This window comes from Callithrix jacchus, chromosome 3 (assembly GCF_049354715.1).
Source record: "Callithrix jacchus isolate 240 chromosome 3, calJac240_pri, whole genome shotgun sequence".
NCBI classification, from domain to species: domain Eukaryota; kingdom Metazoa; phylum Chordata; class Mammalia; order Primates; family Cebidae; genus Callithrix; species Callithrix jacchus.
This window is the reverse complement of record NC_133504.1, coordinates 29,718,631-29,735,087: the sequence shown is the minus strand read 5'-3', so window position 1 is coordinate 29,735,087 and position 16,457 is coordinate 29,718,631. Positions and strand designations below refer to the sequence as shown.

Sequence of the window (16,457 nt, the reverse complement as noted above, 5' to 3'; positions counted from 1 at the left end):
ATCTGGGAGGTGCGGAGGTTGCCGTGAGCCTAGATTGTGCCACTGCACTCCAGTCTGGGTGACAGAGTGAGACTCCATCTCAAAAAAAGAAAAGAAAAGAAGAGAAAGAAAGAAAGAAAGAAAGAAAGAAAGAAAGAAAGAAAGAAGAAAGAAAGAAAGAAAGAAAGAAAGAAAGAAACAACATTTTGTGATGATGTAATGAAGGTAATAAACAAGAAGATATGATGTTTACCTGGAGTACCTACTTCACAAGAAAGCCTGAGAGAGTCCAGTGGTACTCAAGGAAAGGGAGAAGTAGGCCGGGAGACAGATCTGGTAGGACTGTGAAAGCCATGGTAAGAATTTGGGAACGTATTCCAGGTATGTTGGAAAGTTGCTGGAAACTTTTAAGCAGGGAGGTGATACAATTTGATTTACATTTTGAAAATGGCTTGCTTTGTGAGTAACAAATTCTAGGTGGGCAGACGTAGAGGTAGGGAGACCAGTTAAGAAGTGATTGAAATGATCCACGTGAGACAAGTCAGTTGGTGGCTTAGCTTAGGGTAGTGGCTGAGTAAGGGTGAGGAGTGGGTAGATTCCATGTATGAAGTAAAGATAGAATTGATGTGGCTTGTGGGAAAGGAAAAGATCAGGATTGCAAATGAATTTTATTTAAGAAACATTGAGGCTATTTCTGACATCAAAAAAAGACTGGGAGGAAAAACAGCGTGAGTTTTTTTTGGCAGGGGGAGGAGACAGGGTCACAAGTTTGGAAATCATATATCATCCAAGAAGATATGATTATTGATTATAATAGAAGATTACTGTACTGCTGTACACATCTGTGTCATTTTCAGAGCTACCACTGTCGATCCCTGAGCAACTTCATGCACACCGTAAATAAAGAGGCTGATCCACATCTTGCAGCTGAAGAACAAATCAATTATGCTTTGTGATATTTGTCTGAAAAGAGGGTAACATGTGATTTTCATTGTGCCACTTCATTCCCAATGCATATTTAAGAGTAGCATTTTCTGAACATTGTATTAGTGGACTACTAATGCCTCACGTAACATTTTGTAAGTAGGCTATTGTAAGTAACATCTTTTTAATTCAATTTTTGGCATCTTGTTTTTAAATGGCAGAGTATACCATCAAAGTTAAATCTGATGAACACCACCATCACATTTAAAGTTGTTAAAGGCATATCACATTTTATATGTCTTTGGTAAGGGCACAAGAATAATAATTTCTAGCTGGGCATAGTAGCTCATATCTGTAATCCCAGCCAAGACAGGCAGACTGCTGGAGCCCAAGGGTTACAGAGCAGCCTGGGAAATATGGCAAAACCCTATTTCTACAAAAAACACGAAGATTAGCCAGGTGTGGTGGCATGTACCTATAGTCCCAGCACTAGGGAGGCTGAGGTTGGAGGATCGCTTGAGCCTAGGAGGTCAAGGGTGCAGTGAGCCATGATGGTGCCACTGCACTCCAGCCTGGGCAACAGAGTGAAATCTGTTTCCAGAAGAAAAAAAAAAGGAAAGCAAAGAAAAAAGAATAGTAATTTATTTTTAGATAAACAGGTGGAGAAAGTGAAAATTGAATTTGTTCTTGGCTTCTTTAGGTTTATAGTCGTTCTAAATAGAATCAGCTCGGCTCCAAAAACTTAAATAGAAGGTAATTCTAAAGTATATTTTTGAGCCAATAATAATATATATTTTGACCCAGCTTATGCTTGTTTTGAAATGTATTCTTTTCTTTCTTTTTTTAAGACAGAGTTTCACCATGTTGGTCAGGCTGTTCTCGAACTCCCGACCTCAGGTGATCCGCCCACCTTGGCCTCCAAAATGCTTGGATTACAGGTGTGAGCCACCACACCCGGCCTGAAATGTATTTCTTATAAATTTAAGTGGCTTGTCTGTCAATGTAGATAATAAAATGAGGTCATTGTGAGAATCAAGTGAGAAAATGCAGATGAAACACTCTGTGAACACTGAAGTACTCTGTAACATGATTTTTAAAAATTATACTATTGTGTATCTTCAGTAAGTTGCAGAGATGTCTCAGTTTGATTTATGACTAATCATAAGGAAGGTAAATTTCCCACTTACTACATTGAAATAGGTGAAATGCATAAAGTTTCTAAGACCCCTGAATAGATAGATTATTAGCGATTTCATTTTTTTTTTTTTTTTTTTTTTGAGACAGAGTCTCTCTCTGTCACCAGGTGCCAGGCTGGAGTGCAGTGGTGTGATCTTGGCTCACTGCAACCTCCGCCTCCAGGGTTCAAGCAATTCTCCTGCCTTAGCCTCCTGAGTAGCTGGGACTACAGGCGTGTGCCACCAAGCCCAGCTAATTTTTATATTTTTAGTAGAGACGGGGTTTCACCATGTTGGCCAGGATGGTCTCGATGCGATTTCATTTTTCAACTGCTTTATTTTTGTTTTCTCTATCCACTTTAGTTTCTTACTTCTTCCTTTTCTTCTCCCATTTCCTCTCCCTCTCCCTGTTCCTCTCCTTCACTCTCTCTGTCTCCCTCTTCCTTGCCCCTCTCCTTTTCTCCCAGCCCTCACTCTTTAATACAAATCACATATAGATTCTCAGCAAAACTCTATTCATTTGAGCACAGGTTTCCCTCTGAAAGAGATCATCTATTAAGTAACACATGACAGAGCAAGTCTAGCCTCAAGACATCTGCTTTAAGCTGTCATTTTGTCAGTGAGGTGAATTTGTTGTCATCCACAGAGTCTTGAAATTAAGGGTGCAGTTCTGGGAATGAGTAAGAGGTTTGTTTTTCTCTCTGTGTGCATGAATCATGGATTAACCTCAATTTTTATCTCAGCACCATAGTCAGTCCATCCAGAATCAAAGAAGCTACCAAAATGTTGGTCAAAGGAGGAGACAATATAATACATATGTGTGGTTACTAATATATTTATATATATTTATTATGTTGCAGCCTGGCAGAGGAGTGAATGGCTTTTATTAATTAAGAGACCATTTCAGCCTGACATCGTGTATGTTATATAAAACAAAAAGTTTCCTGTTTTGAACTCTTGAGATTAAAAAAGGAATAAGAAATATTATGGATGGAAAAGTAACGTAAGAGATAAGTTATGGTTATGGTTGATAATGAAATATTCCAGAACATTTTTAAACACTGAAATGATATTTACTATTCCTGAGCAAGTTTATCTACATTATAAAGTTGTTGTGGATTGTTTGTGTTGGTCAGCTTCCAGCAGCTGAAGGAAAAACCAATCATTCTTTGAGTTATTTACTGATGGAAGTTGGCTACTTGATTTTCATTTCAGTAATTTGATTTCCAAAGGTGAGAACACAGTAGAAATTCTACTTTTCTCTTCTGAATATTACATTTGTAGTGTGGTAGACTTAAAATTATATTATAGACATAATAATATAGACAGAAATAGGAATTACACTGAATAATTACACAGAATAAGAAAATTGGTAAATGATGTATGTTTCATGCAAACAGCTGGTAAATGTGGTTGATGCTTAGGAAGGGATCCTGCGGTAGAGTGTGGGAGCATAAGAGCTTGCTAAGACCATTCACAACAGCGGAAGTCTGAGTGCCATAGCTAGCAGGAAGTTGGTAGTGAATTTTCTAATTCATTCATTCATTTTCAAACATATACTGAACACCTATGACTGTGTTCTCACGGTGCTGGGCTGTGGAGTCGTAAACCCTAGTAAGAAAGGCTGGTCTCTGTCTAAGTAGAAGACACAGGACTCTGAATGACTCTGAATGCTGGGAGCTATAAACATGGGAGGAGGGAGGTGATAATTGAGACTATGAGAATGAATGAGGTCACCCTCGGCATGCGCAGAGGGAGGAAAACAACTGGCCAATCCTGGAGCCCTGAGGAAGTCCAGGACGGTCCTAAGGTTCCTGCTAGCAAGTTGTACAGACACCAAAGCCAAGGGAAGAGAAGGTTTCAAGAAAGAAGAAGCACTCCTTAGTGTTAAATGCAGCAGAGTGCTCCAGTAAAATTAGAATTTAAAGCTTTCAATAGGTGGCCAGTTAGGAAATCACTGGCTAACATAACATAATGGATCAGAGCAATCAGGCTTGGAGTGGGGGTCATACTGCCCAGGTTCAAAATGGGCATCTGTTGCTTCCTAACTCTGTGACTATAGCAGTTATTTATGTTGTCATAAGGAGCCAGCTGGGCCTCAGGGAAACAGATTCTGAGATGGAGTTTACCATGCAGGAGGTTTACTAGGGAGTGCTCATGAGATCAACATCAGTGGAAAGGAAGGAAAGGAAGCAGGATTTGGCAGGGGGAGAAGGTGAGCTGCATGGCAGTCTCAAGAAAGGCCTCAGTGGAACTCATAGGGTGCTCTGAAACTGGGTGACCTTTGAAGAGTTGTTCTGAGCACGGGTGAGGACATTCGGCCTTTATACTGCTGTATGTAATGTACATATACTGTAAAATGAACAATTGCTGGATGTGGGCTGTTTGGGAAGGTGGTGTGGTGTGGTCTTGGACTGTTCTCCGCTAAGGTCATCCCCCAAAGAGGCAGACAGCTGAGGCTCTCTGATGAGACCACATCCATTTGCTGAAGGAACAGCCCTTAATTCCTGAAGGGGGATCTGGACAATCTCTTTCTAATACGTACATGTGTATTTAGTAAGATACTACACGTAGAGTGCTTAGTATAACACCTCACAGGCAGTAAATAACCAGTGAATATGAAGTTTTATTAGATGGCTAGAACCCATAGAGTAGATGTTAAATAGAAGAGTGAATGAGACGTGAGAAAGCTGAGGTGTTTGGCTACTGAGAAAAGTGAACTCAAGTGAGGATTTCACTGTTTTAAAAAGATAGGAGAGATTTGTGTAATGAGGAAGTTCAAGGAGAGAAAGAGGACCTGAAAGTATAGGAGAGAGAAAGACTTCATGATGGAGAAGAAAAGAGAGAAACAGAGTCTCATGGATAGAGTTGGCTTGGGGAGGAAGAAAGCCAGCTTAAGAGGTAAGGATGGTGTAGATACAAGTACAGGTTTGACTGAGGCCTTTCCTGGTACTGCATTGCAGCTGAACTTCTCCTTCTGCCCAATGCAGCTTTCTTCCCTTCCTTTCCACTGGGGTTGACCTCATGGGCACTCCCTAGTAAACCTCCTGCATGAAAACCTCTATTTCAGAATCTGTTTCCCTGGAGCCCACCTGGTTCCTCACGAAGATGTAAATAACTTAGCTGTAGTCACAGAGGTAGGAAGCAACAGATGCAAGCTTTGAACCTGGGCAGTTTGATCTCCAAGCCTGAGTGCTCTGATATATTACGTCATGTTACCCGGTGATTTCCTAAGTCTTGTAGTTTGGAGGGGGCGTGGTGGTTGCAGAAATTTGAAATAATAGCTTGAGAGATAAAATGAGGTTGTGAAAGAAGCAGACAGAAATATAGAAAGTAAGATTGCCTAGGGTTCTCTAATAAAATTCTTTGAGGAAGGAGATCATGGCTTTGTTTTAATTCAGTGAGAGATGGTCATGACAGAATCCTAGATAGTGCAGTCAAGGTGAAGAGTAGAGAATGCGATTTTGGCAGCAAGATTAAAAACTGAGATTAAGCAGTGACGGAGAGGAGTCATCTCAAGGGGAAGATGCTACATGGTCCAGGCAAGATATAACCAGAGGCTGCACCAAGGTATTGCCTGTGAAGATAAAGCAAAAGCATTATCAAAGATGGGACTTTCACAATAGCAAGATTTGTCAGCTGTTCAATACAGTTGTTACTGAGCATTTGAAATATGGCTAGTCTATCTGTGATGTGCTGTGATGTGATGTAAATTACACAATGGATTTTCAAGACAGTGTTAAAAAAAAAGCCTTACTAAGATATCTTATATTGATTACAAGTAGAAATGATAATAATTGGAATATATTGGATGAAACAAAATTTATTATTAAAATTATTTTCACCTTTTTCTTTTTACCTTTTTTTTTAACATGGCTACTATTTCATATAAAATTTAAAATTATGTATGTGGTTCATATTGTATTGTTACCTGTCTACTCTGGTACTTATCTGCCCTCTTGACTGATGTGACTGGAACATACAGTGGGTTGATTAATTTAAAAAAAAATGAGTTAAAGAAGATAATTGTTTAAAAAAATGAAGCATACAAGAACAATTTTGATAATTTATTTTAACTTAAAACATAAGCAATAGTGATTCATCTGTTGATTGCTGGATATAGGATCAAGGTATTTTCTGTGCATATGGGACCATTGATTTGAAGTTTCTTTCATTTTTCTTGAAAATATCATGTTCATAAATCATTTTCTACCAATTCTAGTTTTAGTTTCTTAAAAGTGAAGTATAAGTTTTTGAACAAATCTAAGGGCAGACCCTTTAGAGATTTTTGTCTTCCTTAGTCTACTACCGTTTTCTCATCCGTAGGTGATTCCATTCTTAAGCTTCAAGCGTTTCCTAAGCATTTAACTTTTTTTATAAAAGCTGCACATATTTATTATATATATCTCCATGACCTTGAGAATAAGTATATAACCGTGAAACTATCATGCAACAGTCTTGCATGTTCTTCACATGTACCCCTAAGAAAAAAGGGTACGACGTTTCAGTTGTGCAAGATAAATAAGCTCTGAAAATCTACTATACAGCATAGTGCCTCTAGCTAATAATATGGCATACTTAAAATTTGCTAAAAGGGTAGATCTGTTGCTGTTAAGTGTTCTTATCACACAGACAAAACCCCCAAAACAATCATAACAAAGGGGATGGGAGGAAACTTTGGGAGGTAATGGATTTGTTTATAGCTTTGATAGTGAGCATTTAACTTTTCTCCTACTCTCAAATTTATCAATTTGCTTAATTTTTAATTAATTACAAAAGCATGAGTAAAAGTGGCATAAATATTTGGTGACATACTTGCCTGACTCTCCGTATGTGTAGAACCCAGTGGTGGCAGAATCATGATCCCCTCTGAAGCACTGGCCAGAAATGGTCAGGGGACCTGGACATCCATCAGTATGCTTCAGAATGTGGATGAGGAGCTGCTTGCTAAGAGAATTTCTTCTGTGCTTAACAGGGAGTTAAGAAGTGTTTGGAGTTCAGAAAATAGAATAAAGAATTCTGGAACAGCAAAGCCTGGACAGGGACACTGCGGTGGCCAGTAAGAGGCTGTGAAATTGGAGAGTCTGCCCAAGCAAGGGGTGAAGGGGCACAGAAGGTTTCCATTTAGTGAGCAGGTCTCCTGTGTTAACTGCTGTGCCCACCCACTGACAGGCATTATTTTATGAATAAACATTTCATGGAATGCTCACAGTGTAGCCTCCTGTTCAGATGAAGTCATTTAGCAATCTTCCAAAACAAGTAGACCTGGTATTTAAAAATTCTAGTCAAAAATAAAAAATGCTGTTCTGTCAAACTCTTGAACCAGTGTTCCTGCAATCCTGTTGTGCATGAGAATCACCACCAGAAGTGTGTATGTTTGGGGCAACTCAACCAAGTACTCCAATGCAGATTTCCAAGTCCCCATTCCCTGCAAAATGGATTGAATTGATTTGGAATATGATCATGTTCTCCAGGTGATCCTAAAGCAGACGGTTCATGAAAACTGAGTGATGACACAAGACTACCTTTATAAGGTACTACAGAGGAGGGCCAGCCGCAGAGAAAGGGAGTGCCAATCAGTGAGTAATGAAGACTAGAGATGGATATACAGTGGTCTGCTGAAGCCAGCTCATACCACTTGCAAGAGCCAAATGTTAAAATTAAAGGAATTTTGTGCACCACTTCTTGAACAAAGCCATTATTTAAAAATAATATAAATGATATAAACTTGCAATTGAATCGATTATGTTAAAAACAAATGTAATAAACACACAAACGTATCACTTCTATGTTGCCACATTTATCTTCTAAATTCTCGTTTCCTCCAAGGGTAGAGACTCAGTAAAATTAATAATTTTTACTGTTTCATCAAGAACAGTTTCAAGTGACACTGCCTTTTTTTTTAGTGGCATAGCCATGGAGAAAACAGTAACTACTGATGCAAGTTAATGCTCTGATTTGATTTGTGCTAAGGAACAAGCAGCTTTACAGTCAAAGAGGCTAGTGACAATCTAGTATTATTATTAGAATCATTTTTATTAATTAACTAATGTATAAGCACTTAACATGAGGTCTATCTATTTTTTTTTTTTTTTTTTTTGTGAGACGGAGTCTTGCTGTGTCCCCCAGGCTGGAGTGCAGTGATGCCGTCTCGGTTCACTGCAACCTCCACCTCCATGGTTCAAGTGATTCTCTTGACTCAGCCTTCCATGTAGCTGGAGCTACAGGCACTCGACACCACACCCAGCTAATTTTTGTATTTTTTAGTAGAGACGGGTTTCACTATGTTGGTCAGGCTGGTCATGAACTCCTGACCTCAAATGATCCGCCCACCTCGGCCTTCCAAAGTGTTGGGATTACAGGCATGAGCCACCTTGCCCGGCTGGAACCTACTCTTTTAAAATTTTAAGTGCGAGCCGGGCGCGGTGGCTCACGCCTGTAATCCCAGCACTTTGGGAGGCCGAGGCGGGTGGATCACAAGGTCAAGACATCGAAACCATCCTGGTCAACATGGTGAAATCCCGTCTCTACTAAAAACACAAAAAAATTAGCTGGGCATGGTGGCGCGTGCCTGTAATCCCAGTTACTCCGGAGGCTGAGGCAGGAGAATTGCCTGAACCCAGGAGGCGGAGGTTGTGGTGAGCCGAGATGGTGCCATTGCACTCCAGCCTGGGTAACAAGAGCGAAACTCCGTCTCAAAAAAAAAAAAAAATTAAGTGCATGGTACGGTTTTGTTAACCACAGGCTCAGTGTTGGACAGCAGATCTCTAGAGCTCACTCATTTTGCATGATTGAAACTTTATGCCATTGAATAGTAACACCAGGTTTCCCCCTTGTTCCAGCCACTGGCAAACATTCTACTCTCTGCTCCTATGAGTTTGCCTATTTTAGATATCTCATAGAAGTGTGGTCAGGCAGTGTATGTTCTTCTGTGATTTTCTAGGATTATTCATGTCATGTATTGCAAAATTTTCTTCTTTAACAGACGAATAATATACTATTGTATACAAATATTGGTTTTATGAGTTCCTCTGTCCCTGGACATATGAAGTTGTTTCCATATCTTGGTTATTGTGAATAATGCTGCAGTGAATATTAGAGTTCATGTCCTCTTTGAGTTTTTGCTTTCAATTCTTTTGGATATATACCCAGAAGTGGGATTACTGTATCATATGTTAATTCCATTTTTATATTTTTTGAGGAACCACCCTACTGTTTTCCTTAGCAGCTGCATTATCTCACATTCCCACAACAGTGTACAAGGATTCCAATTTCTCCACATCTTTGCCAACATTGTAATCTTTTTTATAATCGCCATCATAACAGGTCTGAGATGATAACTCATTGTGGTTTTGATTTGCATTTCTCTGATGATTAATGATATCAAGCACTTTTTAATATACCTGATGGCTATTTGCATGTCTTCTTGGAAGAAATGTCCACTCAATTCCCTTACCCATTGTAAATCAGATTATTTATTTATTTTTGCTATTGATTTGTATGAGTTCCTTGTATTTTTTAGATATGAATATTTTATCAGACATATGATTTGCAAATATTTTCTTCCATTCTGAAGGTTGCCATTTCACTCTGTTGATTTTATCCTCTGATGTGCAGAAGCTTTTTAGTTTGATGTAGTCCCATTTCTCTGATTTTTCTCTTTTGCTGGTGCTTTTGTTGTCACATCTGAAAAATCATTGCCTGGACCAATGCCATGAAGAGTTTTCCTGTCTTTTTTTCTAGGAATATTGCAGTTCACAACACAATTCATTTTGTGTTGACTTTTGTGTATGGTGTAAGACAAGTGTCCAATTTTATTCTTTTGCATGTAGATATCTAGTTTTCATAGCATTATTTGTTGAAGAGACTATCTTTTCTCCACCGTGTATTCTTGGCATTCTTGTTGATTGGTTGACTATATATACCTGGGTTTACTGGGCTCTCTATCTGTTGAGGTATGGGTGTGTTTTAATGACAGTACCATACTGCATTAATTACTGCAGCTTTATATTTTGAAATCAGTAAGTATAATATTCCAGCTTTGTTCTTGCTTAAGACTACTTTGGTTATTTGAGGTATTTTGTGGTTTCATATGTTTTTTTTTTTCTATTTCTTTAAAAATTCCATTAAAATATTGATAGAGATTACATTAAATTTATACATTGTTTTTGGTAGTGTAGACATTTAAAAAATATTGTCTTCCAATTTATGAACAATAAATGCATATCTCTGCATCCATTTGTGTGTTCTTTAGTTTCACTGCACTAGAAGAACAAGTTTTTCATCTTCTTAGTTGACTTTAGTTCTAAATATGTTATTATTATTTTTATTCCCATGTAAATGGGACTGTTTTCTTAATTTCCTTTTTGGGTAGTCCATTGTTAGTATGCAACTGATTTTTCTGTAAGTTGATTTTTGTATTCTGCAACTTTATTATGTTTGTTTATGGTTCTAACACTCTTTTGTGAGTCTTTAGAATTTTCTACATGTAAGATAATGTCATCTGCACATAGAGACAATTTGATTTCTTCCTTTCCAATTTGGATGGCTTTTATTTCTTTCATTTATCTAATTGCTCTAAGACTTCTGGTACTATGTTGAATACAAGTGGTGAGAGTATGTATCCTTGCTTTCTTCCTGATTTTTGAAGAAAATCTTTCAGATTTTCACCATTGAATATTATGTTAGCTGTGGACTTTTCATATTTGACCTTTGTTAATGTTGAGATAAATTCCTTCTATATCTAGTTTGTTAGAAGTTTTTTTAAATTATGAATTGGTGTTGAATTTTGTCAAAGCTTTCCATTGCCTTTATTGAGATAATCATGTGCTTTTAATCCTTCTGTCTGTTAATACCATGTATCATATTAATATTTTCATACATTGAGCCTTGTATCCCAGGGATAAACACACTTAATCATGGTGTAGAATTTTTTTCTAACATACCGTTGAATTTGGCCTGATAGTATTACGTTGAGAATCCTTCCATTATATGTTCATCAGGAATATTGATCTGTAGTTTTCTTTCTTGTGATTTTTTTGTCTGGCTTTGGTATCAAGGTATTGCTGGCCTTATAAAATAAATTTTGAAATATCTCTTTTATTAATTATTTTGAACAGTTTAGGAAAGATTTATGTTAATTCTTCTTTAAATGTTTGGTAGAATTTACTGGTGAAGCTCTTTACTTTTCATTGTTGAAAAGTTTTGATATCAATATAATTATTGATCGTCATTTTGTCTGTTTCAATATAGAGAGGTTTTAAATTATTGACCCTCATTTTTATTTGTCTGTTTAAACTTTCTGTCTCTTGTTGATTAAGTCTTGGCACATTGTATGTTTTTAAGACTTTATCCATTTCTTCCAAGTTATCCCAATTTGTTGACATATTGTTGTTTATAATAGTCTTATGATACTCTTTATTTCTATGGCATTGGTTTTAATATCTCTGCTTCCATTTATGATTTTATTTATTTGAGTATATTCTCCTCATTTTTCTTAGTTATTTTTAGCTAAAGATTTGTCTATTTTTTTATCTTAGAAACTCAATGTTGTTGATTTTTTGTATTGTTTTTTCTATATTCTATTTTATTTATATTTGCTCTAATCTTTATTGCGTCTTTCCTTATGCTAGCTTTGAACTTAGTTTGTTATTCTTTCTCTAGTTTCATGAAGTGTCATGTTAGGTTGTTTATTTGAGCTTTTATCTTTTTTAATATATGTGTTCATCACTATAAACTTTTCTTTTAGTACTGCTTCTGCTGCATCCCATAAGGTTTTGTGTATTGTGCATTCACTTGTCTTGAAATATCTTCTCTTTTTTTTTTTTTTTTTTTTGAGATAGTTTTGCTTTTGTTGCCCAGCCTGCAGTGCAATGGTACTATCTCGGCTCACTGCAACCTCTGCCACCCAGGTTCAACTGATTCTCCTGCCTCAGTCTCCCATACAGCTGGGATTACAGGCATGCACCACCTCGCCTGGCTAATTTGTAGTAGTGATGTTGGTCAGGCTGGTCTTGAACTACTGACCTCAGGTGATCCACCCACCTTGACCTCTAAAAGTGCTGGGATTACAGGCATGAACCACCATGCCCATCCCTTGAAATATCTTCTAATTCATCTTCTGATTTCTTCTTCAATCCAACAGTTATTTAAAAGTGTGTTGTTTAACTTCCACATATTTCTGAATTTTCTAGTTTTCCTTTTGTTTTTGATTTCTAGTTTAATTTCATTGTGGTCAGAAAAGATATTTGCTATGATTTCAATCTTAAATTTGTTGAGACTTATTTTATAGTCTAACATGATTGCATGTGAACTTGAGAAGGTTTTGTACGCACTTGAGAAGAATATATTTTGCTGCTGTTGAGTGGAATATTCTGTATATGTCTTTTAGGTCCATTTGGTCTATAGTATTGTTCAAGTCTGCTCTTTCCTTATTGATTTTCTGTCTGAATGTTTTATCGATTATTAAAAGTAGGGTATAAAATCTCCTATTTTATTGTGTTGCTCTGTATTTTACCTTCAAGTCTGTCAGTGTTTGCTTTATGTATTTTGGTGCTCTAATATTGAGAGCATATGTATTTTTAATTGTTACATCTTCTTGATGATTTGTCCCTTTCATCATTAAATATTAGGGACCTTCTGTGACAGTTTCTGACTTAAATTCTGTTTTATTTGATATGCTTATAGACATTCTCGATCTCTTTTGTTTATCATTTACGTGGAATATCTTTTTCCATCTCTTTACTTTTAGCCTATGTGTGTCTTTGATTCTAAAGTATGCCTTCTGCTCACAGCATATAGTTAGATTTTGTTTTTTTATCCATTCAACTACTCTGTGTATTTTTATTAGAGCATCTAATTCATTTACATTTAAATTATTGATAGGTAAGGATTTACTATTGATGTTTTGTCATTTTCTGTTTTGTAGTTCTTTTGTCTTTCTTTTCCTCTCTTGCTGTCTTCATGTTTTGATTTTTTTGTAGTGATATGCTAATTTCATTATTTTTCTTTTATATGTATGTATTTCTTTTTTCCTTCTTTCTTTTATCTATTATATGCATTTTCTTTATGGTTGCCATGTCTCTTCCTCTCTCTCTTCTCCTTCTGAACACCCATAATCAATATATTTGTTCACTTGGTAGTGTATGATAAATCCCTTAGACTCTCTTCACTCTTTTTGACTTTCTTTTCTTTTTGCTTCTCTGACTGGATAATCTCAAATGACCTATCTTTGAGTTCACTAGTTCTTCTGTTTCATCAAATCTACTGTTAAATCCTTATGATAAATTTATTTCAGTTATTGCATTCTTTCGCTCCAGAATTTCCATTTGGTTCTTTATAATTTCTATTTCTTTGTGATATTCTTAATTATTTAATGTATTGTTTTCCTCATTTTGTTTAGTTGTTTATCTGGGTTATCTTGTAACTTGCTGAGCTACTTTAAGATGTTTATTTTGAATTCTTTGTCAGAGAATTCATAGATGTCCATTTCTTTAGGGTCAGTTACTGGATATTTATTTTGTTCTTTTTAGTGTGTTTTATTTTCCTGATTCTTTATGTTACTTGTAGTTTTGCATTGATATCTTTACATGAGCAGAAATAGCTCCTTCTCCAGTCTTAATAAACTGGGTTTGATTGTGAAACATAGCCCAGGTAGAGTTTCTGGGTCTTATTCCTAGGATCTGATCCAGGTGTTCAGTCTTTCATCTTGTCTTCTTCCCTCCCCTCCCCTCTCTTCCTTTTTTCTTTCTTTTCTGCACTAGCAATCTCTTGTCAGTCTCATCTGTGCTCCATATTAGGTGAGATAGAAACTAGCTCTTCAGGGAGCTCACTGAGAGGCTCAGGACATTAAAGTCATGATCTACTCCTTCTTTCCTGAAGGAGAGGACTCAGTTCTATGCCTTTTACAGGTCTCTTAGAGCCTTACCAGCCACAAGAAGGTACCCATTCTCCTAGCTTTTCCAGGCATCTGGACTATGCCATGTCTTTAAGCACTCTGTAAGAGGCATAACAGAAGCCAGCTCCTTGGGGGGTGTACTGAAAGGCCAGAAATGTTGGATGCTCACCCTACTCTCTATTCTCTGCCCTCCCCACCCCACCAAAGGATTGAAATCTCTCTGGTGCTGATTTGTGCCAGTAGGTAAAGTGAAAAAGCTGTTCTTTTCTGTTTCAGTGTGGCTAATCTTGATTTTTTTGTTTGTCTGGGGTACTGAAATTTCTTAACTTAATCCTGAACTTCTTATAAAGCTAATTTGTTACTTTGGTTAAATCTGTGTTTCTGCTGGGAAATGAAGGCTGGAACTTCCTATTCTGCTATCTTGCTGAAATTACCTATCCTTGATGTTCTTATGGTTAATTATGTCTATTGTATCTGTACTGAGGAGATGTGTGTATTAGTGGTGGTTCTGGCTCAGAGTCTCTAATGAGGCTGTAGCAAACCTCAGAGATGTCAGATGTCAGAGATGGAGTCTTCTTGAGGCTCAGGTGGGGCTGATATCTGCCCCCGTCCACCCACACAGTTGTTGACAGACCTCAGTTCTTAACTGACTGCTAGAGTGAGGATGTCAGTTTCTCTCACACTGTTTGCCAGATGCCTCAGTTCCTTGCTATATGAGCCTCTCCACAATATGACAGACAACTTCCTTAAGACCAGTGATGGAGTGATAGGGGACTGGCGGGAGGAAAAGAGGGAGAGAGAGAGGGAGAGGGGGTGATGGGGGAGAGAGCGCACACGCAAGCATGAGAGAGCAGTTAAGATGGAAGCTGCAGTCTTTTTAATAACGTAATTTTGGAAGATTCATCTCATTACTTTTGCTATGTTATGTTCATGAGAAAATCACTAAGTCCTGCTTACACTCAGATGGAAAAAATTAAGTTTTATCACTTGAAAAGGAAGAATATAAAGAAATTATCCCATCACAACACTATATGATGTCATGCTATGGCATATCTCTTCCTAACACTGTTGTGTTCAGTGATGCAACACTGGTAGTTTGAAATCAGCCATGGTAGGAATATTTAAACCATGGAAATTAGCAAACATTGTAAATCAGGCTTCCCCTCCCCCTGCCCCAGACAGCTGACATTTACCAGCACACAACTGGATGAGTATACAGCTATGTGTTCACAGAATTTTTAACTGAGTAGATGAATTTTAGGAAGGGCTTTGAAAGAAGGAAATAAAAGAGGAAATAAAAGATTATTGATACAAAAAGAGATAGTTTTTTAATTTAAAGATAATAGAGATGAGGCAGGAAGTGGAGGGAGACTTGGGGAGTTTAAATATGCTCTTATGGATGCCTGTAAGTGACATGAAAAAAAAGCAGCTCTTTTTCTTGGATACTAAATTTAACTATGTGTACACAAACACATTAAAGACTTTGCATACAAGATTTTTGTAAATCTGGCAATCAGGATGGTTATTCAATCTTCTGTATAATTGCCTATGAAGTCACAAACAAATAATACACATGCCAGCAAATTTGGTACAGCTGATCTACACCTAAAATAGCCCAGAAATTCAAAGACCAAGTTTTAGTTTCTCTGAACTGATGCCTTGGTGTTTGCAGTATGACCAATAATATGTGAGGAGTACTACCATTTATCAAATGAGCAGTAATTTACTTAGAAAAGAAAACTTCCAGAATCATAGCATTTTAGTTCTGAAAGGGACCTTAGGAAACCTACAGTACATTATTTCTCAGAATGTCTTTGTCAGTCAAACATCAAAATCATAAATGAATGGTCTTCTTTTTAAAAACTAGAAGCTTGTTAATATCTGGAACCCACCCCTGACCTGATGAATTGGCGGGGGCTTAAGAATCTGCACATTTTATAAACTCCACATGATTGTGTTGCAAACAAACATTAGAGAGTGAATAATCTAATCCATACCTTTCATTTTATAGATTAGGGAAACAACTAACCTGACCCCCCCCCAACAAGTGAAATCACATAAGGTATGATTTTACACATAAAAAATTTTTTTTTTCTCCAAAACGAAAATTTTTTTTTTTTCAGAAAATAGAAAGCATATCCTTTGTTCAAAGAGACAGCTAAGGAGCAACATAGGACTTCAATGAAAAGTATGTTGTTTATGTGTGTAGTTACTAGTCAGTATGCCCCACCCTAACCACAAATTTGTGTGGTTACTCTAAATTGCTAACATGAAAATCTGTTAACCTCCTACTTCTGAAGTTATTTGGTTTTAGCTACTCAATTTTTTTTTTCTAGGTTTCCAAGGTTGCTGTTTAGGGCATGATTTTAGATATGTAATTATAAGTCTGACTTCAAACTTCTGGACCATGTAATCAAACACATACTGGTCATAGTGGAAAATACATAATTTTTAGCTCTGCCTACATTGACAAAAAAAAAGGG

At 37.0% G+C, this 16,457-nt stretch overlaps 1 long non-coding RNA gene across 1 annotated transcript; it reads left to right on the top strand.

Annotated features, from left to right (window-relative positions):
• The first annotated feature begins 4,205 nt into the window (after positions 1-4,205).
• Positions 4,206-7,758, top strand: LOC118152054 (uncharacterized). The gene is made up of 3 exons (XR_004740402.2): positions 4,206-4,385; positions 4,829-4,979; positions 7,553-7,758. It is a non-coding gene; the product is annotated as an uncharacterized LOC118152054 (long non-coding RNA).
• Positions 7,759-16,457: the final 8,699 nt, after the last annotated feature.